Here is a 27,205-nt window from a genome sequence, read left to right as displayed (position 1 = left end):
CTATCAGATCTGACTGCCTGCCTCTCAGCTTGAGTACCACTGACCACATAGCTTCCAAGACTTGACTCCAGACATTCTGGTCAGATGAAGCCAGAAGATACTTTCCACAATGGGTGGGGCTGTGATTCAACTCCTTGCCTGGGCAGAGGCAAACCACGCTCCAGGGCTGGCAATATGAGGACCTGAATCAAGCAGATCTGTACCCCCACCAAGTTCCCTGGGGCCCTGTGTGCCCCTGACTTGGTCTGCACATGAGCAAAACTGCTGGTTGGGATTACTACTCGGCACTGCAGGAATAAACTCAGTCTGGCAAGATCCAGGTGCTGGTTGTTGCAAGTTCCTCCCTCGTTCTCTATCGTGGTCAGATTCCCAGTGTTTGAGAGCTCCAGATTCCCCTGCAATCCCCATAGTGCAAGATCAGAGGAGGGGTTCCCACAGATCAACCCACAATGCTGAGGGAGGCTGGATGTATGCCCCCTGGGTTCTCTTTTCCTTCTAGAGGAACTGGTGGCTCAGGAGAGACCTCTCTGCATGGTGCTTTGCTGGCCTGGGGGTGGGGCAATGTGGTCAACGTGTAACCTCTAGTACCCTTCTCATGCCGTCTGTCTAGGTTTGTGTGATGCAGGGACTATGTCCACCTCACCCTCATGTTCTAGGATTCTCTCCTAGAGAATCTAGGTATCTTGTTCTTCAATAGTTGTTAGTTATTCTCGTGAGGGAGAGTGAAATCAGAAACAATCTGTGTTGCCATCTTGGCGATGTGACTCCTCTGTTCTTATTCTTTGGGAATTCAGTATTGTAATTTACCAATTTTACAGTTTTTCTCTTCTCATACATTAATGTATATATTTATTTTTTAATATTTTCTTCTTTTGTTTAGATTCTTTGTTCTGTTTGAACTTCTTGAAGTTACATTCAGTTTTATTTTTTAAATTACGTTTTTAATTGGAACAAAAAATAGTTCAGGCCACATATCTACATTTGCACACATTCTATAAAGTTTAATAAGTCATAGTCCTGTCTTCATTATTTTAAAACAAGTTGGAGATTTTACTTTTTTTTATTTCTCCTAGATAGTTATTGAGGGAGGCATTTATAACTTGCAAAGTATTTGAGTTTTTAATTAAACTTAAAAAAATATCTTTTTATTATACTGCAGTCAGAGAATGTAACCTCTGCAATTTCTGATTTGGATAACTTTTGAACATTTTCTTTGTGACAATATTTGTTGAATTTTTACGAAAACTTACATTAATCTTGAAAATAGTGTCCATGTATATATATGTTTTCTCTTAGGATAGAAAAGTCAATATATCATTGGATTAAAAATTACTAATTATACATATTTATCAAATATATGTTCTCTGCCTCTGCCTCTTTCTCTGTCTCTCATTAATAAATAGATAAAATCTTAAAAACAAAAAACAAAAACGGGTGCCTGGGTGGCTCAGTTGGTTAAGCGTCTGCCTTTGCCTCAGGTCATGATCCCAAGGGTCTGGGATCTAGTCCTGCATTGGGCTCCTTGCTCTGCAGGGAGCCTGCTTCTCCCTCTGCCTCTGCCTCTTTCTCTCTCTGTGTCTCTCATGAATAAATAAATAAAATCTTTAAAAAATATATATGTTTGTCAGGGCCTAAGAAAGATGTGTTACAGTCTCCCATAACCAAATGCTTTCCTTTTCACATTTCTAATCTTTCTAACATCCTTGCTTTATATATATTGACATTATCTTAGTCTGCTTGTAAAGTTGAATAACCATTGTTTTCCTTGTGATATGTATCTTTATAAATATCTAATGACCCTTTGGTCACCATTAATATCTTTTGCCCTTTTTGAAATTAGTATTTCCTGTTTTCTTTTGTGAATGCCTGATGCATATTTGCCCACTCTTCATTTTTAACTTGTCAGTATCAGTTTGTTTTAGAGTCTCTCTTATAAATATCATGAAGTTCAATGTTTTTAAACTGGATTTGAGTATTTTTTGCCTTCTATTAGGGAATTTTCAATCATTCAAATTATTATTATAACTAATATGTTTACTCACATTTCTTTTATCTTGATTTGTGATTTTCCTCAATTTTTTGGTAACTTTACTTATGTTACAACTTTTACACTCTCTAGTATTTGTTTTTTAATTATGTAAAGAATTCTTTTGGATTTTTCAAAGTTATACTTATTAATTCATATTTTTAATTATCAGTATTATAAAAGAAAAGATAGATTTGACTCCCTTCATACGAAATGAGGAATTTAATTCAGTTTCCTTTTCTACTTTGTCTTTTCCTCACATCTATTTTTCCCTTAGTATAATCTACAAATTTTGATCCATGCAATTATCATTAAATTCATATTTTACTTGCTATGTTTGCCTTTTGTTTTGTAGCAATATTAGCAATAGTTCTTGAGTTTGATACTGGTTTGATGTATATCATGACTTCCTCTGCTTGAGGTCTTCATTAGGATTCATCTCTTGGTCAGTAGGAGTAGAACTTTAACCTTTTCAAGAACCACACATGGATAGTTCATTTTCTGAGCTCCTGCAAACCTGAGAATATCTTTCTGTTTCCTTCATACCTGAAGGTCACATTCTCTGGGAACATAATTCTTGCAACTTTTGCCCTCACAGTTTTTCCCTTACGAGATGTTGCTGCATGGATTTACATAATTTTGTTTGTGGAAAATAAAGTCTTATAAATAACATGTGGTTCAATTTTATTAGAAGTCATTAATTCTTTTCCTTCCTGAATGCTTAAAATAAACTTGCTTAATTATTGAATTTAAAGTTTTTTCTAGGACATAACTCAATGTGATTCTATTTCATTTTCCTGTTTAATGAATTTTTGCCTTGAATATGGTAAACACTTTTTATTTTAATACTCAAGTCTTTTAGTGGTGGTATTCTTGTAAAATTTTGATTTTTCCCCCACTCTGGGATATCTTTTATGTTCACATCTACTTTAATAGTTTGTTTTTTCTTTTTCTTGAGATTATCTGTAACTCTCAGTTTGAGTTTTGGTTCTCTGTCTTCCCGGACTATCATCTCCTTTCTTAGGATTTTCATCTTTTCATTATTTTCCTCTGCTTTCTAAAAAAACTATTTTTTTATCCTTAAGATCTCTTAGTGCAAATTCTGGAGTGTATTGCTTTTGTTGTGGATGTAATTGAACTACTGATATTTAAAATATTTAAGAATGTATTTCTTTATCCACTATTTTGCTTATGGACATTCAGTTATGGTTAAATTTTCGCTGTTACAAATTACTACATGATAAACATTCACATATATAACTCCTGATACAGATATAAGGTATGAGATAAAAGAATCTCTTTAGGGTTAGATACATGTCTGTGAGTGGAATTTCTGAGTAACATTTGTGTTTTTAGTTGTTTTGTATGTCTTTTGCTTATCAGTCATGTCTCATAATCTTATCATATTTTTTCTTTCATTCTCCATTTAAATTTTGACTTCTATTTCATAGAGAAAATGTTTTCTTGCATCTTATAAAGGATGACAAACATCTTTCTAAAGTAGGTAAAGTAACTTTGAAAAGTAAAGTATGCTTTTTAATATAGGAATTGAGAATTATGTTCCTTTTCTCTTTTCCTTCAATTACACCGTTTTCAATTTGTTGTGGATTTGGGGTCTTTTTGTCTAATTTCACTTAAATAGATGACCTTTTTTTTTTTTTCCCCAATGCAAGTGGTATGTCAGTAGATCTTAGCACCACCATTTTTCCACTGTTAGGCTAATATGCCAGTTCTTAGCATAATTCTTACTATATGTTGTAGTTGAAAATTCTGTTGGCTTATGACAGAGACTTCTTCCTAAACCTAAACCTCAATTCCGGGTTTTTCTGCCCATCTGAAGTTGTAGTGCATGAAAACTAAAATTCCCAGCGTACCCTGTTTCAGGGCTCTTCCTCTCTCTTTCCAGTTGTTTGACATCCCTGGAGATGCCTCCCAGATCCTGGTACAGGTTTGCCTGAGAGTCTTTGTTTTCTTGCATTGTATTTGCACAGTTTTCTTTAACTTCAAATGAATGAGTGAGAAGTTAGGAAAAGCTTCCTCAGGGGCTCCTAGCCAGGTTCTCTTTTAAAACAGAACCCTTTTTCTATCTTAGACAGATCCTTCCAAGCCAGAGAGACTAGAGAGACTTGCTGTTGTCTTAATATCTTGAGTTCTGGAGGGCACTTTGGAATTTTGTATCCATATTACTCAATTAAGCAATCAATGATGAGAATGAATAATTCAAAGAATTGATCATCACACACATTCTAGTTGTTTTTTGTTTTTTTTTTTTCCAGCTTGGTGCTTTCTGCTGACCTACTTCCTTATAAAATAACACAACAATTAGCTGGTCGTGCAGATACTACTGAAACTAACAAAGAGTGCCATCTGTCGATATGCATGATATGCTCTATAGTACCAATCCTTGATTGCTTTGTGGAACTCAAAGCACTTCACAGTTTTATTTTGTTTTTAATCTTTAAAAATACATCAGGGTCATTGTAAGGAAAAATCATTTCAATCATTACCATTTTACAGATGACCAATGTAAGGCAAAAAGCAAGTAATTTCAAAAGAAAGTCACTCAGAAATCAATAGTGTGATAAAAAAATCACATGATTTCCAGATAGATGGGTTTTCCCATTCCGTAGCATATAAGCAACCTTCCCTTTTATAATGGGTATATTATTTGTGAGGTACATCACTGGCCAGTGTTACCCCCTCTGGGAAGGTGGTTCTCTCTGCACAGCACACCTTTACAAGTACACCTTGAGGACCATTGAGGAAGAAAGGGTTACTTGTCCAGCTAAATGTGACACCTTCACATTTACTGCTTTAGGAGTAATCAATAATATTGATTAAATACTTTCATTCAATAAGCTAGCTGGTATTTTAGTGATCTTATCATATCTTTGATTAAAGAATTATTAGTTGTTTGCATTCAGAATAGCCTGGCTTGTCCGGAAAATTAGAAAGAGGTCTTAATGGAGACTTGTCATCTTATAGGAAAAAAAATGCAAAAATCTGACTTTCTATTACATTTCTCTATGTTTTAGGTGTTTTTTTTTTGTTTGTTTTAGTGACTTATGCTTTGGAGAGATACATGAATCTTTAGCAGTTTGTGGCTTATAGATACTTAGTCTTCATTAACAAAAGTGTGTTAAAGAATGGAAAGAGACACAGGAAAACACAAGGTAATAATGATAATTAATAATAATTATGAAACAACTCACTTTTGTGTGTGTGTGTGTGTGCTTACTATGTGTCAGGTTCTTTTCTCCATACATTGAAAGTCATTTAACCTTCACTACCACATATGAGGTAGTTAACATTATCATATTCATTTTACAGATAAGAAAAATGATAATAAGAAACCCTTCTGAGGGGCGCCTGGGTGGCTCAGTCAGTTAAGTGTCTGTCTTCGGCTCAGGTCATGATCCCTCCTCAGTGAGGAGCCTGCTTCTCCCTCTCCCTCTGCCTGCCACTCCCCCTACTAGTGCTCTCTCTCTCTGTCAAATAAATAAATAAAATCTTAAAAAAAAAAAAAAAAGAAACCCTTCCGAGACCTTACAGCATACTGCAGAGCCAAAAGTCACACCCAAGCAATCTCAGACCAGTGCTCACCCTCTCCCCACCATGCCATCCTCCCTGCAGATAGTGTGCCAAGAGATTTTTCAACCCGGTCTTATAAGCCAAGCTGATAAATTTAGCCAGCTAATCCTTGGTGGATGAAACAGGGCTCAGTTCATATGGGAGAATTTAGCAAACTATGTCCCCAAAGGGCAAATTTAAGAAAAAATAAGTGTTGAAGAGAACCTTCTTATGGGGTTTAATTCAAAAGAAGTGTCTCTCTGAGACCTCTTTCCACATTCCTTCATTTGTTTCACTCACTGGGATTTGCCCCGCCCCCAGCTTAACCTTTGCTTCCTTACTTAGTAGCCTCAAAAGTGGGAAACGTTATGAAAAGAAGCACCAGTGTCAGAGCAGCCAGCTGGCAGAGGGAAATTCCAGTCATATTGTACATCCCCTTGTGAGCTTTGTATTTCAGTTGTTCTCTGGCACACACAAGTCAAAAGCTCAGCTGGCTGTCTGCTTCTTGATGGATGACAACCCTGCAATATTCCAAATGTCCAAACACCACTAACCAGATCTGGTCTTTGTGGACTTTGAGAAGGACGTAGTGAATGAAAAAATTATAAGCCAGTGCTTGGGTCATGGGTTGTTGAGAAATAAAATCACAGAATAAGAAAGAGCAATCTTTATTCTGTGGCCTTGGGTCTCCAGTAGGCTAAAGGACTGAGAAAAAAGTCCCTAAACATAGCCCTATTGTACCATAACCGTGCTCAGAACTGCTCGGTGACTCTGTGGGACTTAGAGAATAGAGTCAAGGCATGTCACTTGGCATTCGAAGTGTTCCATGTTCTGGCTACAGCCTTCTGTCCAGTCCTGTCCCTTGGACATGCCAGGCTGCTATTCAGAAGCTGCACACTGCCATGCCGTTGTCTCTGCGTGATATACATTCTGCTTGGCTGATGTTTATATCTTGATAGGTGTTAAATCTTCTAAATATCACCCCTTCACATGTATTTCATACACCATACTTTAAAGAATGAAATCCCATTCATTTCTTCTCCTGGCCTGTATACTTCTTAAGATCACTGATTCTTTTTTAGTCCATTTTATATTTACCACAATACCTAGTACTTTTTGGTTCCCTAGTATGTGCTAAATAAATTTTTGGTATGAATAAAAGAATGAAAAATACTAGGGGAGTATACTTCTGTGTTTCTTATCTTGCCCTGAGAAGGGAAAACAGTTGTGGGTGGGCTAGCCTGAGAAGGACGCATGTGTATACCTCCCAATCCCATTGCACAGTTTCCCAAAGCCTATGGAAATGCAGGGAGAAGTTGTGAAACTGTGTGGTGTTTCTTAGTGGGCAAAGAGCAGAAAGAACCTTCTCAGAAGCTCAGATAGTTACTGTGGAAGGGAAAAAGTTTAGGCCAATATACAGGATCCATGGAAAGAAAAATACAGGGTTCTGATGGCAGAAATACCCAAGAGTCTCACTCATGGAGGACCCCTGGGCACCATAGCTCTAACCACCTGTGACAGCAAACTCCATTGCCCAAGTGCCAAGGAGTGAAGGGAACTAATAATAGTGCAATATCTACTAGTGCACATTAGAAATATTTTTAAAAGTCAATCTCAGAGTATAGTGCTAGACTACCTGGACTTAAATTCTGCTTCTGCCATTCACTAGCTATGTTATCTTGTGCTTCCATTTCCTCAGTTAAATTGTAATTGTAATTTGTTATTACCTCATAGGATGGTCAAGAGGGTGATAAAATAAATAAATACTTATAAAGTACTGAGAATATAGGCTAGTGCATATAAAATAACATATAAGCATTTATTAAATTGAAAATGTGAACATATTATTTCCCAAGGAACATTGTTTTATGTGGTAGTTAATTATAATTTTATAGGCATATAATGTTCACAGTAATACTATCAGAGTAGCCCCCAAATGAAAACTATTCAAATGGCCCTAACATTAGAATGGAAGGATAAATTGTGGTATATTCACACAACAGCATGCTATACAGCAATGAAAACAAAAGACCTACTATTACTTGCCACAGTACAGATGAATCTCACAAACCACTTTATATTAAGTGAAAAAAGCCAGCCACTCAAAAGAATGCATACTGTATGAGTGCTTTATATAAAGTATTAAAATTGGCAAAGCTAATCTATGCTGTTCAAAGTCCGCATAATTGATACCCTCGTGTACAGGAGGGCTTCTGGGGTGCTGGTAATGTTCGGTTTCTTAGTCTGGGTGCTGATTACACAGGTGTGTTTATTTTGTGAAAATTCATCAAGTAGTATGTTTATGATATATGTGCTTTTTGTATGAATATTGCACTTCATTAAAAAGTTTCTAAAATGATGTGGTAGTGAAATAAAAGTAGAACCTATTGTAACAATGAGTTAGCACGTGATCATAGATTAATTTATCAACCAGGAAGGTAATTTAAAAAGTAATCAGTACAATCTTTGGAGTATGCAGATGGAGACCTGCTAGCAGTTAGAACCAACCAAACAAGGATTTGCTAGCCTTTGGCTGCTGAATTATAACAAAATCTACAGTTGACTCTCTAGGAATTTTCTTTCATTCTTTTGCGGCCATCTTAAATTTGTATCACTTTTACTTCCTTTGAATATTTTCATTTTACTTAAGTTCTGGTAGTAAAACAGCACCAGGGAAGGTGTCATGCTGTCACGAATTTCTTCTACTTTATTCCATTATCCCCACTCAGCACCTTCACACCCATCTCCTACTGCTCACAGTTGTATCTTTCATCTCTCCTGAAACTGCCTTCCCTGACCGATCTTGCTGTCTTGGGAACCTTTTTGCACAGTAATCCTTATGTCCAGTCAATAGCTTTTCTACATTCCTATAATTACTATTGCCTTCAACAGAAAAAGAAACACAGCTAAGGAGTTATTACTTAATACAAAAGCAACTAAGTAACTTTCATGTGGCACCATTATTTATCTTATAATGAGCAAGTTAGTAGGTAGTCTCTTTCTTTAAAAAAAATACCATTGATATCTAAATAAATAAATAAATACAATTGATATCAATGCAAATAACATAGATACCTAGAAAATACTTAATTAGTTGGTGAGTTATTCAAGTAATTAAACAATTTACTAATATGTTCAAGAAAGTATGTGTCTATTTAAGAATGACTTCAGGGATTCCCAAGTGTTGTGTAATTAAAGAAAGAGGTGACAAGGGGAATTTACTACTTTTGTATAGAAATTTGAGTTCTTGGAGGAATTGGTAATTCAGAAGAGGCTTAAATGGAGGAAGGCAGTTGAGTGATGGAAGGATATGGAGATGGAAGACCCCTGGCTTGTGAGCTCCTTGTTTCTTTAGTGACCAAATAGAGGAGTAGTTAAAATCTGGTTGGCTCTTGATAATTCTTTTTTTGATTGAATGAATGAAATGGGTTCATCTAAAACAGACTTTGAATCTGTTGATGAAGACCTTATATTCTAATCTATTGTGTGTGCATCTTTGATTAAGTTATCAGAAAGTTAAACTCAGAACCCACTATTTTCTGGATTCTAGATTTTCAATCAAGAATATGCTCAATATTTCGTAAGATCCTTGACATGTAAGAATATGTTCTTGTTGATAGATGTGAATACATCTAGGTTAAAATTCATATAAACAGCACTTAAACCAGTTTTATAGCTTCAATACATTTTAATTATGAGCACAAATTTTAAGTGTAATGAGAACAAAATAGTTCATCATATCTTAAGGAATTTTCTTTCAAGAGAGTACATAAGTAATTGTAGAAATATTTTAGTTCTTTCAGATAATGGCACTGCCAAACATTTAAAAGACCTGCAAGAATACTGAAAAAATGGACAATTATCAGTTTATCCTGCCAGTAGAAAAGACAATTATTTGTTATGTTATTATTATATTATTTAATTATACTTTACACATTTAAGCAATCCTTAGTTCTTTTTACTACTGCTGGCAGGTATTATAAATTCTACTTTACAGACAAGAAAACTGAGGTTCACTAAGTAAATTGTCCAGGTCATGATACATAAGTGGGAGAAGCAGGATTCAACCTAGGTCTGTCTGATTTCAAAATCTGCTTGGTCCTGTCTCTACAGACAGCCAGATGAATTTCAGAAGAATGAACACACACACACACACACACACACACACACACACACACACGCAAATAGCAATTTCTTTCCTTCTATCCTAATCCAAAACCTGTATTAGCATAAAAAAGCATACAGGCACTATAATAATTATATAGGCAATAAAGATGCAACAAAAGCATATCCTGAATTATACAGAACATGGTTTATTCTTGTAATCGTTTACTGAATGTAGTTACTCCACTGACTCAGGTTGTAACTGAAGCACAGTGGAAGTTTAGAAATGTTATGGTTGATGGTTCCTTTCACTTACCTCTATCTTTGTAAGTGCCCCTGGGTGCTAGAAATCACTCCACTCTGAAGATTCCCTTGTCTCCATGCCCCAGTTTCTCTGACACGGTATTTCTTCTTGTGATGACTGTAGGGGGGCACTTGATGAGACCCTTTTTGCACTAGTATGTCAATGGACCTTAATAGAACCAACTTCTCCCAGGCTTCTTCAAATGCTATCTCTCCATTTCAAACTGTTATCAAGTATGTCACTACTAAATCGAAATTTCTAGGGAAAGAGATAAACCATATGTTGCTTTTCCCTTCAGCATATTTTAACCATATGGTACTAGAAATGGGAATGTAGCAGTGCTAGTAATTTAGACTCCCTGTGCTCCGAACACTACCCCATTCCCTAGCTAATTAAGAAAAAAAAATCCTTACTACTGGTCTGGAAAAATGATCTCTGCCAAATAATTAAGGAGAAGGGCTAGGAGAGAAAGTGTAAGGTGCACTTCTGATGAAGTGGGCCTGGGACTGAGGACACAACTCAAGATGAAATCCTGTGAAAGTTCTCTTTGTTTGATTTAATTCTGGCATAACAAAGAGCTCCCAGGTTGCCGCTAATACATTACTCATTGTTGTTAACATAAGGGCTAAGCCTGTAGATTATATTTTATTTGATTTACAGTTACTGAATACTTTAGAAGTGACAGTTGTTATTCAGGGTAACACTATAAAAATGTTTTCAACAGTGGAAGAATGACAACAAATTTTTGACATAAAACTAATAAGATTTTAAGAGTTTTTTAAAAAGTATATATGAAATAAAAGTTGGTTAGACTTAGAAACTAGAAAAAATAGGAAATTAGTCATGTAGAGATGTCATTTCCACTGGTCGAGTACAGCTATTCATTTAAATAAAAAAGATCAGATATGATATGAATTAATTTCATGTAAACCAAAGAGCACAACTGAGTATTTGTAGATTTCATATTCCAGTCTGTGCTTTGCTTTTCATTGTGTCCCTGGTGTCTTTGAACATAAATAATGTTTTTATTTTTAATTTTAATGTAGTCACATTTATCAGTCTTTTCTTTTAGGAATTTTGGTTCATTGACTGTCGTTTAAGAAATTCTCCCCTATTTCAAATTCATAAAGATTTTTTTTTACATGTTTTTTTTCTGAATATTTTAGTTTTCACTTTTAGGTATTTATTAAACTTGAAATTTACTTTTGTATATGATAAGAGTAGATATCTGATTTTTCTCCCATAAGGAAAACCAATCATCCTTGTACCATTTATTGGACAATTCACTGTTACTAATTTGTAATGATACTTATATTACACATTACTTTTTGATAGATGTCTGGGCCTATTTCTGATTTTTGTGTTCTGTATCCTTTGTCAGTTTGCCTATCCTTGGCCTTCTACATCACTGTTTTAATCACATTAAGTATAGAAAGTTCTATGTGATAGGACAAGTCTCTGTTTGATGCTCATCTTCAGAATTGTAGTAGCTATTCCTGGCCCTTTAATTTTCCAAATACATTTTAGAACTATGTCAAACTCCTTAAAAATGTCCTAGAGTTTTGGCTGTAATCACATCAAATTTTTAGATGAATTTGGGGGAAATTGAAACTTCATACACTTGAGTCTCCTCATCTACATTTTGTTAGGCAGAACCCTAACATCTACAGGTTTTGATTTGTGAATATTAAACCACTTGCATCTAAGGAATAAATCCCACTTGATTGTGGTGAATGATTTTTTTAATGTGCTGTTGGATTCAGTTTGCTGGTATTTTTTGAGGACTTTTGTATCTATGTTCATCAGAGATACTGGCCTGTCATTCTCTTCTTTGTGTAGTATCTTTATCTGGTTTTGGTATCAGTATAATTCTGGTCTCATAGGCTGAATTTGGAAGCTTTGCTTCTGCTTCTATATTTGGAATAGTTGGAGTAGAATAGGTATGAACTCTTCTTTAAATGTTTGGTAGAATTCATCTGTGAAGCTATCTGGTCCTGGACTTTTGTTTTTTGGGAGTTTTTTGATTACTGATTCAATTTTATTGCTGATAATCAGTTTGCTCAAGTTTTCAGTTTCTTCCTGATTAAGTTTTGGGCAATTAGATGTTTCTAGAAATTTATCCATTTCTTTTAGGTTGTCCAATTTGTTGGCATATAATTTTTCATAATCTCTTAAATCTTTTGTATTTCTGTGGTGTTGGTTACTGTTTCTCCTCTTTCAATTCTGATTTTATTTATTTGAGTCTTCTCTCTCTTTTTTGATGAATCTGGCTAAAGGTTTATCAATTATGTTGATCTTTTCAATGAACCAGCTCCTGGTTTCATTGATATGTTTTATTATTCTTTTAGTTTCTATTTTGCTTATTTCTACTCTAATCTTTATTATTTTCTTCCTTCTCCTGGTTTGGGGTTTTGTTTGTTCTTCTTTTTCTAACTTTTTTAGGTGTAAGGTTAGGTTGTTTCTTTGAGATTTTTCTTGCTTCCTGAGGTAGGCCTGCGTTGCTATAAACTTCCCTCTGAGAACAGCTTTTGTTGGATCCCAAAGATTTTGGACCATTGTGTTATTTTCATTTGTCTATATGTGTTTTTTTTAATTTCCTCCTTGAGTTTTTGATTGACTCATTCATTGTTTAGTAGCATGTTATTTAACCTCCATGTATTTACATTCTTTCAGATATTATCTTGTGGTTGATTTCTAGTTTTATAGTATTATGGTTGGAAAGATGCATGTTATGACTTCAATCTTTTTGAATTTGTTAAGACTTGTTTGGTGGCCTAATAGGTGATCTATTTTGGAGAATGTTCCATTTGCACTTCAAAAGAATGTGTATTTTGCTGTTTTAGGATAGAATGGTCTAAATGTATCTGTTAGATCCATCTAGGCTAATGTGTCATTCAAGCCACTGTTTTTCCTTGTTGATTTTTTTGTTTGGTCTATCAATTGATATAAGTGGGGTGTTAAAATCTCTTACTATTACTGTATTACTATCATTTTCTTCCTTTATGTTTGTTATTAGATGCTTTATGTATTTGGGTGCTCCCATATTGGGTGCATAAATATTTTCAATTATTTTATATTCTTTTTAAAAAGTTTTTAGTCAAATTCCAGTGAGTTAACATATAGTGTAATATTAGTTTCAGGTGTACAATTTAGTGATTCAACACCTCCATACAACACCCATTGCTCATGATAGCAAGTGCACTCCTTGATCTCCATCACCTGTTTAACCCATCCCCCCATCCACCTCCCATCTGGTAACCATCAGTTTGTTCTCTATAGTGAAGAATCTGTTTCCTGCTTTGCCTCTCTCTGTCTCTCTCTCTTTTTTCCCTTTGATCATTTGTTTTGTTTCTCAAATTGCACACATGAGTGAAATCATACGGTATTTGTCTTTCTCTGACTGACTTATTTCACTTAGTATTATACTCTCCAGTTCCATCCATGTTGTTGCAAATGGCAAGATTTCATTCTTTTTTACGGCTGAGTAATATTCCATCATACATATATACCACATCTTCCTTATCCATTCATCAGTTGATGGACACTTGAGCTGTTTTCATAATTTGGTTATTGTAGGTAATGCTGCTATAAACATCAGGGTGCATGTATTCCTTTGAATTAATATTTTTGTATTCTTTGGGTAAATACCTAGAAGTGCAATTGCTGGATCATAGGATAGTTCTATTTTTAACTTTTTGAGGAACCTCCATACTGTTTTCCAGAGTGGCTGCACCAGTTTGCATTCCTACCAACAGTGCAAGAGGGTTCCCCTTTCTTCACATCCTTGCCAGCACCTGTTGTTTCTTGTGTTAATTTTAGCTATCCTGACAGGTGTGAGGTGGTATCTCATTGTGGTTTTGATTTGTATTTCCCTGATGATGAGTGATGTTGAGCATCTTTTCATGTGTCTACTGGCAATCTGTATGTCTTCTCTATTCTGTATTATCTTCTTCTTGTTGGATTGTTCCCTTTATGATTATATAGTGTCTTTTATTTTGTTTCTTCTTAGTCTTTTTTTAAGTATATTTTGTCTGATATAAATATTGCTACTCTGGCTTTCTTTTCACTTCCATTTGCATGATAAATTCTTTTCCATCCCCTCACTGTCAATCTGTGTGTGTCTTTAGGTCTGAAATGAATCTCTTGTAGGCAGCATATAGATGGGTCTTGCTTCTTTATCCATTCTGTTAACCCTATGTCTTTTGATTGGTGTAGGTCCATTTACATTCAAATTAATTATAGGTATGTGCTCATTGCCATTTGTTATTTGTTTTATGATTGTTTTTGTAATTTTTCTCTGTTCCTTTCTTTCCTTGCTCTCATCTGTCATGGTTTGCTGGCTTTCGTTAGTGATATACTTGGATTCCTGTCCTCTTTTTTGCATATCTCTTACTGGTTTTTGATCTGTGGTACCATTAGGTTTGTATATGACATCTTATGCATATAGCTGTCTATATTAGGTTGATAGTCACTTCAGTTTGAACCCATTCTTTACCCCTCTTTCCCCCAACCCCACATTTTAGGTATATGGTGTCATACTTTACATCCATTTTTGTGAAATCCTTGACTGATTTTTATAGATACACTTATTTTTACTGCTTTTGTGCTTCCTATTTTTCTTACTCCTACTTATGGTCTTTCCTCTCAAAGAGTCTCCTTTAACATTTTTTGTAGGACTGGTTTAGTGGTGATGAATTCCTTTAACTTTTGTTTGTCTGGGAAATTCCTTATGTCTTCTTTTATCCTGAATGATAGCCCTGCTGGAAAGAGTATTCTTGGCTGCAGGTTTTTTCTTTCAGCGTTTGAATATATCATGCCACTCCCCTCTAACTTGCAAACTTTCTCCTGAAAAATCAGCTGATAGCCTTATGAGGTTTCCCTTTTATGTAACTGGTTTCTCTTGCTGCTTTTAAAATTCTCTCCTTATTACTACTTTTTGCCATTTTAATTACTAGGTGCCTTGGGGTTGACCTTCTTGGGTTGATTTTGTTGGGGACTCTCTGTGCCTTCCTGATCTGGATTTCTGTTTTCTTCACCAGATTTGGGAAGTTTCATCTATTATTTCTTCAAATACTTTTTCTGTCCCCTTTTCTCTCTCTTCGTCTGGGATCCCTATAATGTGAATGTTATTATGCTTGATGGCGTTGCTGAGTTGCCTAAGTCTATTTAAATTTTTTATAATTTTTTTTCTCTGTCCTATTGAGCTTGATTGCTTTCCATTACTCTGTCCTCCAGGTCACTGACCCATTCTTCTGCTTCCTCTAGTCTTCGATTTATTCCATCTAATTTAGTTTTTTAATATTTTTTTAAGATTTTATTTATTTGAGGGGAGGGGCAGAGACAGAGAGTCTCAAGCAGACTCCAAGCTGAGTGCAAGGCCCAACTCAGAGCTCAATCTCATGTCCCATGAGATCATAACCTGAGCTGAAACCAACAGTCAGATGCTTAACTGACTGAGCCACCCAGGCATCCCTCCATCTAGTTTATTTTTAATTTCAGTTATTAAATTCTTCATTTCTGATTGGTTCTTTTTTATGTTTTCTAGCTCTTTGTTAAAGGTCTCACTGAGGTCCTCCACTCTTTTCTCAAGTCCAGTGAGTATCTTTATGACCATTACTTTAAATTCTCTATCAGGTGTATTCCTTATCTCCATTTAGGTCTCTTACTTTGATTTTTTCCCATTTTTTTCCTTGGGACATATTCCCATGTCTCCTCATTTTGTCTGTCTTTGTATGTTTCTGTGTGTTTTGAAAGCCAGCTATGTCACCTGCTCTTGAAAGTAGTGGCCTTGTGAAGAAGAGGTCTTATAGTGGCCTGCATTGCAATGTCCCCTATTCACCAGAACCTGGCACTTCAGGGGTCTCTCCTATGTGTGTTGCATGCACCCTACTGTTGTGGCTGAGTTGCTTTTGCCTGTTGTCCACTCATCTTCAGTGGCTGTCTTTGCCTGTTGTGGGCAGGATTTGGTTCCTGTGTTGTTAGTGGGCCAGTCTTGGGTTGCCTTGTACTTGAGCTGAGTCAGACCAGGCGTTTGCCGGAGTTGCAATAGCGCTGAACTGCAGCATGCTTTCTCTGTCTTGCACGCTGTGAAGCTTTTGTTGGTGGGTGGGACCTATAGTCAGATCAGATGTTTGCTTCCAGCCCACTGCTGGGGCTGCAGTTGGACTGGTGTGTGTGGTTATCTTCCCCTCTCCCCAGGGCAGAAGTCACTGGGAGTGGTGCTGGTACTTGTTGGGGCTGCTTGCACACTGCCAGGCTTGTGGCACTAGTTTGGATGGGCTCTGACCAAGGACATATTGGAGGGGGCAGGTCTGCAGGAGAATGCAGGGGTGGGGTGCATGGTTTTAGCAAGTTACTTTGAGAGTGTTGGCACTGTGCCGATTCCTGCAGGTATCCTTATGTCAAGGGTAGGGGAGCTGGGGGAGAGACTTGACGCCCACCAGCTCCTTCCTATATATGCCATGTGTTTTTCAGCTGCTTCTATTCTGTATCTCAGCAGGGCTATTTGTTGTGCTGTCTCTTTAAGGGCAGAGACTCAGTTTCCTCTTGTCCTTCAGACTCTCCTAGAACAAAGCCTGCTGATTTTTTAAGTTCCAGGTGTTAAGCCCCACTGATTGTAAGAACTCAGGAAATTATGCCCCTTTGGTTTTCAAAGCCAAATGTTATGGGGATTCATCTTCCCTCTGCCGGTTCCCCATGGCTGGGGTGCCTGGTGTGAGGATCTCTTTCTTTCCCCTCTTGGGATCTACAGCATCCCTCCCTTCTGTGGACAGTCCTATGAGTCTCTTTAGCTCCTGATAGTATCTCTGCCCTTCCTACCATCTTTGATGTGACCTCTTCTTTACATTTAGTTGTGAAGAGTCTGTTCTGCCAGTCTTCAGGTTGTTCCTGGGTTATTTACACTGATGTGGCTGTTATCTAGTTGTATCCATGTGATGAGGTAAGATCAGGGTCCTCCTACTTCACCATCTTCCCCAGAATTCTGAGATCTCCTTGTTATTTTTAATTGTCCCATTATTTTTGGTAATTCTTCTCTATCATTTAGGGCATAATCAGAGAATCAGAACCACTATAAATAATGTTGAGGGAGGGATTTAGTACAGGGGTTAGACCATATATAATTGTGGACTCTGGTTAAACTATCTATGATACTTCTTATTTGGTGCTGAACTTGATGGCAGTAGGGGAACATCTAAGAAGGAAAATGGACATGAAGTTGGAAGAGCAAGAAAAAAAATGGAACCAGTGAGGACAAGCTGGAAACCTGGTGGACAAACTGGAACCTGTGTTTCTATTTCACTGCCTTAGCTTGACCTTTGCTGATGAGGGTGACCTGTAGGAGAAGTAGTGCCTTTTTGCCATAGAACTGTGTATAAGGATGCAACAGTTGAAGAACCTTCAGGAGGAGACCCAGCAGGAGTCAGAGGAGCTCTGGGCACAGGGGCTGCCCAGGCACAGCAACAGCTGAGCTGCAGAGCACAAAAGTAGCTATTACTTAACTTCTGAGTTCCAAATGTTATGCAAATTTCTATTGAGGCCAACCCTAATCTGGAAATACACAGGGAAGGGAATTCTGGGAAGCCTAGTTCCAATTTAGCTGGATTGACAAGTACAAAGCCACCACAGACTCTTTTTATTATTACTTTCTTTATTCCTTTAAAGGCTTTTAGCTGCTATTTTGTTTGATATAATGATTCTTATGCTGCTTTCTTTTGTTTTAGGTTTAGCTTAGTAGAAATTTCCCATTTCTTTATATATAACTGTCTGCTTGTAGTAGCCATAAAAGTGCATGTCTCAGATTTCCTGATTAGGAAGCGTAATTGGCCAGGTGCCCCAGCTTCTGGTTTTCTGGATTCAACACCATATTCATGATGAGGCCATACTTTCCTCAGTCAAAGACTGAGCATATCAAGAGAACTAATGCAGGCCCATTTGTGGGACATGTAGACTCCTCAGCTGGGTGACTTTGATTCAAGGACTCTAGATTAGAATGTCAATAAATTTATTGGAACTGCACTGCAGTCCAAGACTCTTCCTACTCCATCCTTCCTTTCCCCTGTCCTTCACAGGGTTCAGACCTACATCACAGTCAGAAGACTCCCACCTCATTCCCGCCTTCCCTTTTTGTCCTTACAGACATTTTCTCCAATAAATTTCCTACACATTTAATCCTGTCTTAGTGTCTGCTTCTTGGAAAACGTGAACTAATGCACTGTGTATGTGTGTGCTTTTGAGGTGTGCTTTTAAAAAGCATATAATTTTTAATCTATTCCAACAAATCTTTTAATGGACAGATTTAATCTACTTACCTTTATTGTGATTTATAATATGTTTAGTCCTATGATTGCACTGTTTTCTGTTTGCCAGCCTTCTTTCTTTATCTTTTAATTTTCCCCTTTCATGGTTTCAATTTGACTGCTAGAGCCTACCTGTCAGGAAAAGCTTGGGATGCTGGAATAACAAAGCCTAAACTTTTGGTGGTTTCAAACCAAGGTTATTTCTCAACTCATTCTACATGATCATTGTGGGTTGACTTATTTAGTCACTCAGAAACGCAAACTGATGCAGGCTCCATCTCAATACATGCTTCCTAAGAGAGGCAGAGAAAGGAGACTATGCCAAACATTCACTTAGCTCGTAAGCTGCCATCTACAAGTGACACAGGCCACTCCCACTCCCATGTCATTGACCAAAAGTTACTTGGACATATCTGAATTCAAACAGGCAGGGAAATGCAATGCTTTCATGTGTCTAGATAGAATAGGATGTTTGTGTATGGTCCAATTGACTCTTTAACTTTTATCCCCCTCTGCTGGGTTGGAAGCTATAAAACATATATTCTTATTGTTTGAATGATTATTTTTAAATATATTTTTAACATACCTACTTAATCATACTTATTTTCTTAACAAGTTCTAAAATTTATGTAATATTTTAATATTTTACCCAAATTTTACAAAAACCTTAATCGGTTTTAAGTATATAATTTTTTTTACTTTGTTTTTAAAAAACAACTTATCAATTCTTTTTGAACATTGTTTTATATCAATGATCATATTTTTTTATTTCAAGATTTCTAGTTGTTTATTTCTTTTGCATACATACCAACTCCTATTACATTTCTATCTGTTTTTAAAATAATTTCATAGTTATTTAAATGAGGTCTATGCAAGTATGTTTCATAGTCCATATCTGGTTCACTGTTATTTATATAAATAAATTTTATTGAAATAGTCAAACCCATTCATTTATATATTGTATATGCCTGCTTTTCTACTATAGCAGCAGAATTGAGTCGTTACAAAAGAGACTGTATGGCCAGTAAAGCCAAAAAATATTTACTACCTGGCACTTTACAAAAGTTAGTTTGCAGATTCCTGCTTTAAGCAAATGACAGGTCTTTATTTTTTTTTCTTTTGATCTCTTAAACATACTTTTTAAAAGTCTTTGTTAGACTGTTCTACAATACTAATTTCATCTGGAGGGTTGTCTTTCTTAGAATTGGGTTTCTTCATATATTTTAGAACTTTGGATTACAGGCTAATTTTGAGTGAAAATGTTTTTGTTTGTTAAGTATGTTCTTACTTTTTTCTCTCTTCCAGTGTCTCCCCTCCCTTACATCTTTTGTGGTTCCCACCATTGGGTCCCAGCACTGCAGTACAGAAATTGGTCTTAGGATAGCAGTTTAAGTTGATGGTACTTTCCTTTTTGGTAACTGTGGAAATCTTATGGATCCAGTTATCCAACCAAGGGAATAGTATGTCTAGTCACAAGGCTTTCTCCTCCTTCAGCCTCCCCAGCCTCACAGCTTGCTATAACTCTTAGCTACAGGTAAAGATCAGTAGTATTATGTTTTGAGCCTCCTTTATCAGAGAAGAAGGCAGACCCACCATAGTCACTAGTTTCATTTGATACCTAGTTCAAATCCCTGATACCATTAGGGAGAAAACTCCTACTTAATGCTGCCTGCTTCTAAACTAGGAAATCCCCAGGCCTGTAGCTTATTCCTGCTAACCTCTTTGTATTTTGCTATTTCTGAACCACAGAATTGTTTATCATATTTTTTAACCTAGGGGTTACTTTTTGGCTTTCTTTAAAACAACTTTTTAAAAAATATTATTGGCATGTATTTGGAGCAGAGGGGTGTATCAGAGCATGAACTATGGTACTGTCTTGCCCAGATATCTCCATTACATATTTTTATGTGATGATATAATGGTATCTGTTTACTTTGTAATTAAAATCATAAGCATTCAGTCCAAATGAAGTTACCTGGGTGACTGTGATGGAGCCACTATAAGACGAAATAAATTCAAGTTACATTTGTCATGGGATACATCACATTTTGAGCCATAAATTTCAAGTGGAATTATAAAGTAAAGAAGACCTTTAAATTCAGCAGAAAAGAACTATTTTCACAGAATACCATAAAAATTAATTTCAGTAGAGAATCTTAGTTCTTCTGCATGTGAAAATGAACAAGAGAAAAATAAAATCCGTTATTTAGTAGAGCTGTATGTTTTTCATCAGGGCAAAATGGCAGAGGCAATTATATGGACAAAGGGTAAACTAACTCATGAATTATGCTACCAGTAATCATGAATTGTTTTTCAATTTATCCAAAATATCTAATTTTAGAGCCCTAGTGATTAATGTCCACTATTAGTTTATTGCCTAGTGGCTAAAGAAACAAAAGAAGTGATACCCAATTTTTCTTTAGATTGGGTTTGATTGCATTATACAACCTTTTTGGTCCTCTTCTTGGTTTCCAGATGAACCCTGAAAGTCATATGTTGAAGAACCACAAGATGGAAGGAGGCTGAGTTTCTGGGTCACTGTCAGACTAGAAATGTTTACGTGGACTGTTAGGTAAGTGAGAAATAAACTTGTGTTGCACCACTAAGATTTGGTGGTTTATCTGTTACCGTAGCTAGTGTTACCTAAACTAGTACAATGCTGGAGGGTTAGCTGCCATCTCACACTATTCTCCCAGAAAAAAAAAAAAAATTAGCATAAGGGTGTATGATTTTCTATTGCTCTAATTCATGTATGTCAAAGGAAAGAAGAAAAAAAATTGCCTCATATTCATGAAGGTAATTTCCACATAACCACCCCTATGATTTTTTACAACGGAAAACAAGCTATATCTCTATATAGGTAATGGAATTCTATTTTTATTTTTTACTGAAGCAAATTAAATATATATTTTATTTATTTAGGTGGTATCTCTGTGATTTGTTTCTATTGAATGGATGCTTATTTAATTACTTTAAACTTAAACTTAGTCTCAAAAATTGAAATGTGATTTGAGTAGTCTATAGGATTTTGAAAGTTATCATTGGGATGGATATGCTACATGGTATATTAAATCCTAGATAACCAAGAACAGGGCTTGCCCAGTGAAGCTTGAGAAAGACAATTTTAGAACCAATAAAATAGAGGAATCTTAATACTTATGTAAATAACTTGCACTACCTCTCTTGAAATTGCTTATCTTTTTCCTTCAGCATTTTAAAAGATGTCATGCCATTGTCATTATACTTTCCCTTGATTCTGATGAGAAGTCTGTCATAAGTATTATTGTTTTTTTTCCCTGAACATAGCATGTGTTTGTGTGTAGGGGTGGGGGTAGGAGTGAGGGTGTCTGCTTTTATCTTTGGTTTTCAAATGTTTGACTTTGTATTTATCCTATTTGAGATCCACAACATTTTTTTTTTTTTTTTTGTCTGGGATTTGTGGATTTTATCTTTCATCAATTTTGGACATTTCTTGACATTCGTCTCCTCAAATATTTCTTTGGCCACGTTTTCTTCCTATTCTACTTCTTGGAATCCAGTACATGTACATTTGATCACAGGTTTTGGATGCTTTTCTCAGTTCTTTAAAATTTTTTCTTCTCCTTTTATTTTAGTTTGGATAATTTCAATTAATTTGAGTCTGAATTCACTTATCCTTTCTTCTGCTTTTTCTAGGCTACTGTAAAATAAACTGAATGAATTCTACATTTATGATATTGTATTTTTAAATCCTAGAATTTCCTCTTTTTTTAATACTGTACTCTACTGAAATGAAGTTCCCCATTGTATCCACATGTTGACCACTTTTTCCATTAGTTTTAAAAATATATTTATAGGGGTGCCTGGGTGGCTCAGTCAGTTAAGCATCTGCCTTTGGCTCAGGTCATGATCCCAGGGCCCTGGGATCGAGCCTGGCGTCAGGCTCTCTGCTCAGCGGGGAGTCTGCTTCTCCCTCTCCCACTGGGCTCTTTCTCTCTCTCAAATAAATAAATTAAAAAATTAAAAAATATATTTATATTACATTTTTTATTTACTAATTCCAGCATTTTGGTCACATTTGGGTTTACTTCTATTGACTATTGTATTGATGGATGGCATCACCCTGCTTGTTTACATACCACATAATTTTTAATTTTATGCCAGAAGTTGTCTGTAAAAGGGCTATAAGTATTATTTACTGAAGAACAAGAAATGCCATGCCTGTGACAGGCTGCAAGTGATGAAGCTGAAGCAGTCTGATCTGTAGTTGAGCTGGCTCTGAGGCTTGTGATAGCTTTTGTTAGATCAGTAGTTCAGCAGGTTTCAGATGTTTTATGAGAAGGGTTGGGACTAGTTTATCTGAGCACCATATAATTCTTTATGTCTTACAGCCCAGTAGCCATCTTTCCATGCCACCCAGATTATTTTGGTTCCTATGGTGTTCTTTTGGCTCTCTCCAGCCGGGCTTCTGACTTTCTGAGTTTCACGAACTCTATTTCTACGTTGCTGCTGTGCTCTTAGCTTTTGGCATGCTATTGCCTTGCACTCAGGTAGGGCCATGAGTGACTTAGGGGGATGATGTTTCTCAGCTCTCCTGTTGTGCACCCAGGTTTCAGTTGCTGTGTACTTGATCCACCTCTTCAGGAAATCTCTGTATCTTCTTTCCCTGGTCCGCAGGCTTTAGAGCACCACTCTGTGCACTCTGGAAGGCTTCAAGTGCAGGAATCTTTCCCTGTTCTCTGCTCGGCTTCCATCCTTCAGCTGGCTATACATGTGTTCAGTAAAAGCTCTGATAAAATTGGTGATTGAGTACATTCTCACAGGACCTCCTTCATGACAGCCACATGAGGCTATAAAGCGTTTATTAAAATTTTGGCTAGTTTCTCCTTACTTCTGTCTACAGTGAGTTTGCCTCTCCTCCTGTGCCCATGGATTTGGGTTTCTTCTCTCCTAGGAAAGATTCTTCCCTTTTGGGAATTTAATCCGTTTATATTTCTTTTTATCTTCAGCTCTCCAGTGGGGAAAAAAAAACATAATTTTATAATTCGTCTGCCTTGTTCTCTTTGTTACAGTGGGAAAAGTGGTCTCATGATTTTATACATCCTGACCAGAAGTACCTGTATCCTTATAATAAATTCCTTTTCTGCTTTAATTAGTCAGTTATTTTTGATGTTTGCAAACAAGGACCAGAATTGGTATTATTCATCATGTATTAATCAAGAGAAATAAGTAACTTATTCACAATCACATAAGTTAAATTATTAAATTATTTGATTTCAGGTAATATTCAAATAATTATTTTTGGAAATTACTGTAACTAAATACATATGAATGTGACTACTACTTCCTCATGATCTTAAATCTTTTAATTCGGCTAAATTCCATTTCTTCTATTTCTGTTCTGAAGCAAGATTTTATTTTATTTTATTTTATTTTATTTTATTTATTTTTTTATTTATTTATTCATGAAAGTCAGAGAGAGAGAGAGAGGGAGGCAGAGGGAGAAGCAGGCTCCCCGCCTAGCAGGGAGCCCGATGCAGGACTCGATCCCAGGACCCTGGGACCATGACCTGAGCCGAAGGCAGACACTTAACCATCTGAGCCACCCAGGCGCCCCTGAAGCAAGATTTTAAAAAATATAACTTATAGATAGCCTTTCTCATAAATACATGAATATAATCTTTCTATATAGCCTCAGACTTAATAAACCTTTAATTTATTACATATATTAGTATATATAATGTGTAATATTTTATATACATAGACATTTTGATTTCATTAATCATTTTTTCTGCTTCTTTTCTGGGACCTCTACAATTTCTTATAATTCTATGATCATAGGAAGACTAAAATGAGATATTGTATGTGCACAAATGAGAATAATGTATGTACTAGTTTTATTATCTTTTGTAAAACTGTTTCTATTTCTTTCAAAGATCATTGTATATTCCACAGACAAAATGGCATTACTTTAAGTTATCATGTGTTGATTTTGCAAATAGATAATTAATCCTTTATATTATATCTTTGCATTTTATTTTATGCTCCTTATTCAGTGGACACATGATTAGGAACAAATGTTTCTAAGTTATCAAATATGTGTATGAATTTTCTAACTTTAATTTTTCTAAGTGATCACAGTGCATTTCATTTCTTAAAGAAGATATTTGAAATAGCTATATGCAGAAGTATTTTAGTTTTTAAATTATTGAAATTGTTTCAGAAATATTTGAATGGTCTCTTTTTTTGTTTTTGTTGTTGTTGTTGTTGACCTATTACCTAATGGTGATAGACCTTTCTGCCTATTGCCAAGGGCCCAATTACTTATTGTTTTCCAATATATTTTCTAAAGCTCCTATTCTTATACTCTTTATCTATTCATCAATCTCTATCATGCCTGACTTCCATTTTCTCTACATGAAACACATTTCTCATTTGATGGGAATGGTCCTCTCACTACTTGAGAAAGTTGATTTACCACTTGTTCAAATATAGAGACAGAGCTTGCTACTAACTCAAAGAGACAGGGCATCTTGTCAAAGAAGGACATAGGCCATAGAATAAAGAAGCCAAGTGTATTAATGTCAAAATTTCCTGCCTGCTCCTTATAGGGCACTACTATAAGCCAACCCTGTGGGAAGATTATGCTTCCCTGATATCAGGTTTTACCATGTAACTTCCTTTGGCCAATCAAATATGAATGGCAATGCCACGTGCCAGTTCTGGGAAGATGCACTGAGAGTCATTGCATGGTAGTGCCATTCTTCTTTTTTTTTTTTAAGATTTATTTATTTATGTGAGAGAAAGGAAGAGAGAGAGCTGGGGGAGGGGCGGAGGGAGAGGGAGAGAGAAACATCCCAAGCAGACTTCCCACTGAGGGCAGAGCCCAACATGGGGCTCTATCCCTCAACCCTGAGATCATGACCTGAGCCAAAATCAAGAGCTGGATGGTTAACTGACTGAGCCACCCAAGTACCCCAGTAGTGCCATTATTTTCTTCCCGCCTGCTCTAAGAGTAGCAATATCCCAGGTAACGACTGATCCTTCAGCCTATATCCCAGAACAAAGAAGACACATGGAACAATCTATATGTAACATGAATAAGAAATAAACAATTTTTGTTGTAAACCATAAAAATCTAGAAGTTGTTTCTTACTGTGGCATAATCTGGTAAAAGTTTACCAATAGGGAATTTTGGGGGGTTAGAATTGTGTACTACGTTTATGGCTTTGTTCCTAAAAGAAGTTTTTTTCTGGAAATGTTTAAAATATTTATATATGTTTATTCCTGAAAAATATTTCTTATTAGATTAGAGATGGAAACTTCTTTAAGAACTTTCCCTGATTCCTCAGTGTCATCTAGATGCTCTTTTTCTTTTTTTTCCTTATCATCCAATGCAAACATGTAAATATTGGTTTGCTTAAGTGTCTCATCAATTAGACTGTATACTTTTTGGGAGAAGTGACTTTGTCATATTTAATTTTAGGTACAACATCTAGCACAGTACCCAGACCATGCTGATGCTTCTAAATGTTTATTAATATGTAGACACAAATCCACAATCTGAAAAAGCCAAGGTGGCTAATTTGCAGCAAACCTGACCTGATCTGAACTCATTTGACAAGAAAACCTGATCTGAACTGACACGAAAGTATTTATAGTCATTAATTAACCTACACAGAATGAACACTTATAAGTTTGGCTTAGGAAATATTACATAATTTTATTGTAGGGTGCTGCTCTAGGCTCCCCAGGTGATGTTACGTGATATGGTGTATGTATTGTACCACCTTTCTAAAATCCCTCAAATTCTGATTTCTAAAACACATCCTGGCTCCAGGAATTTAAGATAAGAGATTGTGGACTAGTGTCAGCAAATGAGGACTGCGACCAACCTTTTTTTCTCTGTAATTATATATGCTTTCATTCTTTATCAGATAAATGCCTTTTTGGATTTTTCACAGCAATCTTGAATTTATTTATAACTTCCAAGAATTTTGTACCTCACTACATCAAAAGAGCATAATTGCAATTTCAGCATCCATAGTTTGATAATAATATGACTTTACTAACGTGTAGATATAAATATTGATGGCTCTTGTTCATAAAGTCTGCCATGCTAGCATTAAAGGAAGATATGTAAATATTGATATACTTTTAACCTATAGAGTAATTTCACGGGATGAAAGTAGCCAATTTGGAGTTTAACAGAAAAACTAACTGTGGACAAATATTTGTTTCTAGTGCCTCTATGTAAGAAATAACAATCATCCTGCATTAGGAATTGATCATTAATATAGTATTACACAGTGAGCGGAAGATCACACCCATAAGCACATATACACATGGACAAGAATCATGTGTTTTGTTAAATGGTACAAATGAGGCTGGGTCTTTCAGTCGTAATAATGTAATTCCAGTTTTTTCTACTCTAGAGTGTCACTGATGGGTTAGTGTTGGTCATGCTTAGATCTATATAGCTACTATATTTTCTCCGTGTATAAATTCTAATTTAATCATAGATAAAATGTCAATAAAATATACACAAGAGTTTTAATGTAGTCCATGCCATTCGCTGCTTTTTGATATGAGCTGCTTTATATTCTGATTATGTTGCTGCTATAAAATGAACAAAGGGTAACATGGAATTTGATAAAGACAAGAAAACTTTTATTAAACTTTTACAACAGTGAGATAAATTATTCATGCAATTGCATGAATAATGGTATCCATGCTGATTAAATCAGCTAAGAGGAGGCAAAATATTCACGTGCATGGCATGAGTTCCATTTTCAAACAGTTCTGAAATGAGAATGTAATATAAAACAACACAGTAGTCGGTCCCCAAAAATGGAAAGAAAAAAATGTGGAGTACAGTATTAATTCAAAAGAGGAGGGAAAAGTTTAAAGCACTTGCACTTCTGA

General features: G+C 35.9%; 1 long non-coding RNA gene across 3 annotated transcripts in view; it reads left to right on the top strand.

Annotated features, from left to right (window-relative positions):
- The window catches only part of LOC116635489, a 361,321-nt gene that overhangs the window by 16,890 nt on the left and 317,226 nt on the right, over nucleotides 1-27,205 (top strand). For all 3 annotated transcript variants that reach the window (XR_004300177.1, XR_004300176.1, XR_004300178.1), the window contains exon 2: nucleotides 20,777-20,873. This is a non-coding gene — a long non-coding RNA (uncharacterized LOC116635489). The remainder of the gene's footprint in view (nucleotides 1-20,776; nucleotides 20,874-27,205) is intronic.

The sequence above is a fragment of the Phoca vitulina genome, unplaced genomic scaffold (genome assembly GCF_004348235.1).
Source record: "Phoca vitulina isolate PV1807 unplaced genomic scaffold, GSC_HSeal_1.0 scaffold11, whole genome shotgun sequence".
Classification (NCBI taxonomy): Eukaryota; Metazoa; Chordata; class Mammalia; order Carnivora; family Phocidae; genus Phoca; species Phoca vitulina.
Note: the sequence above shows the minus strand (reverse complement) of the source record. Positions and strands in the feature narration are given on the sequence as shown.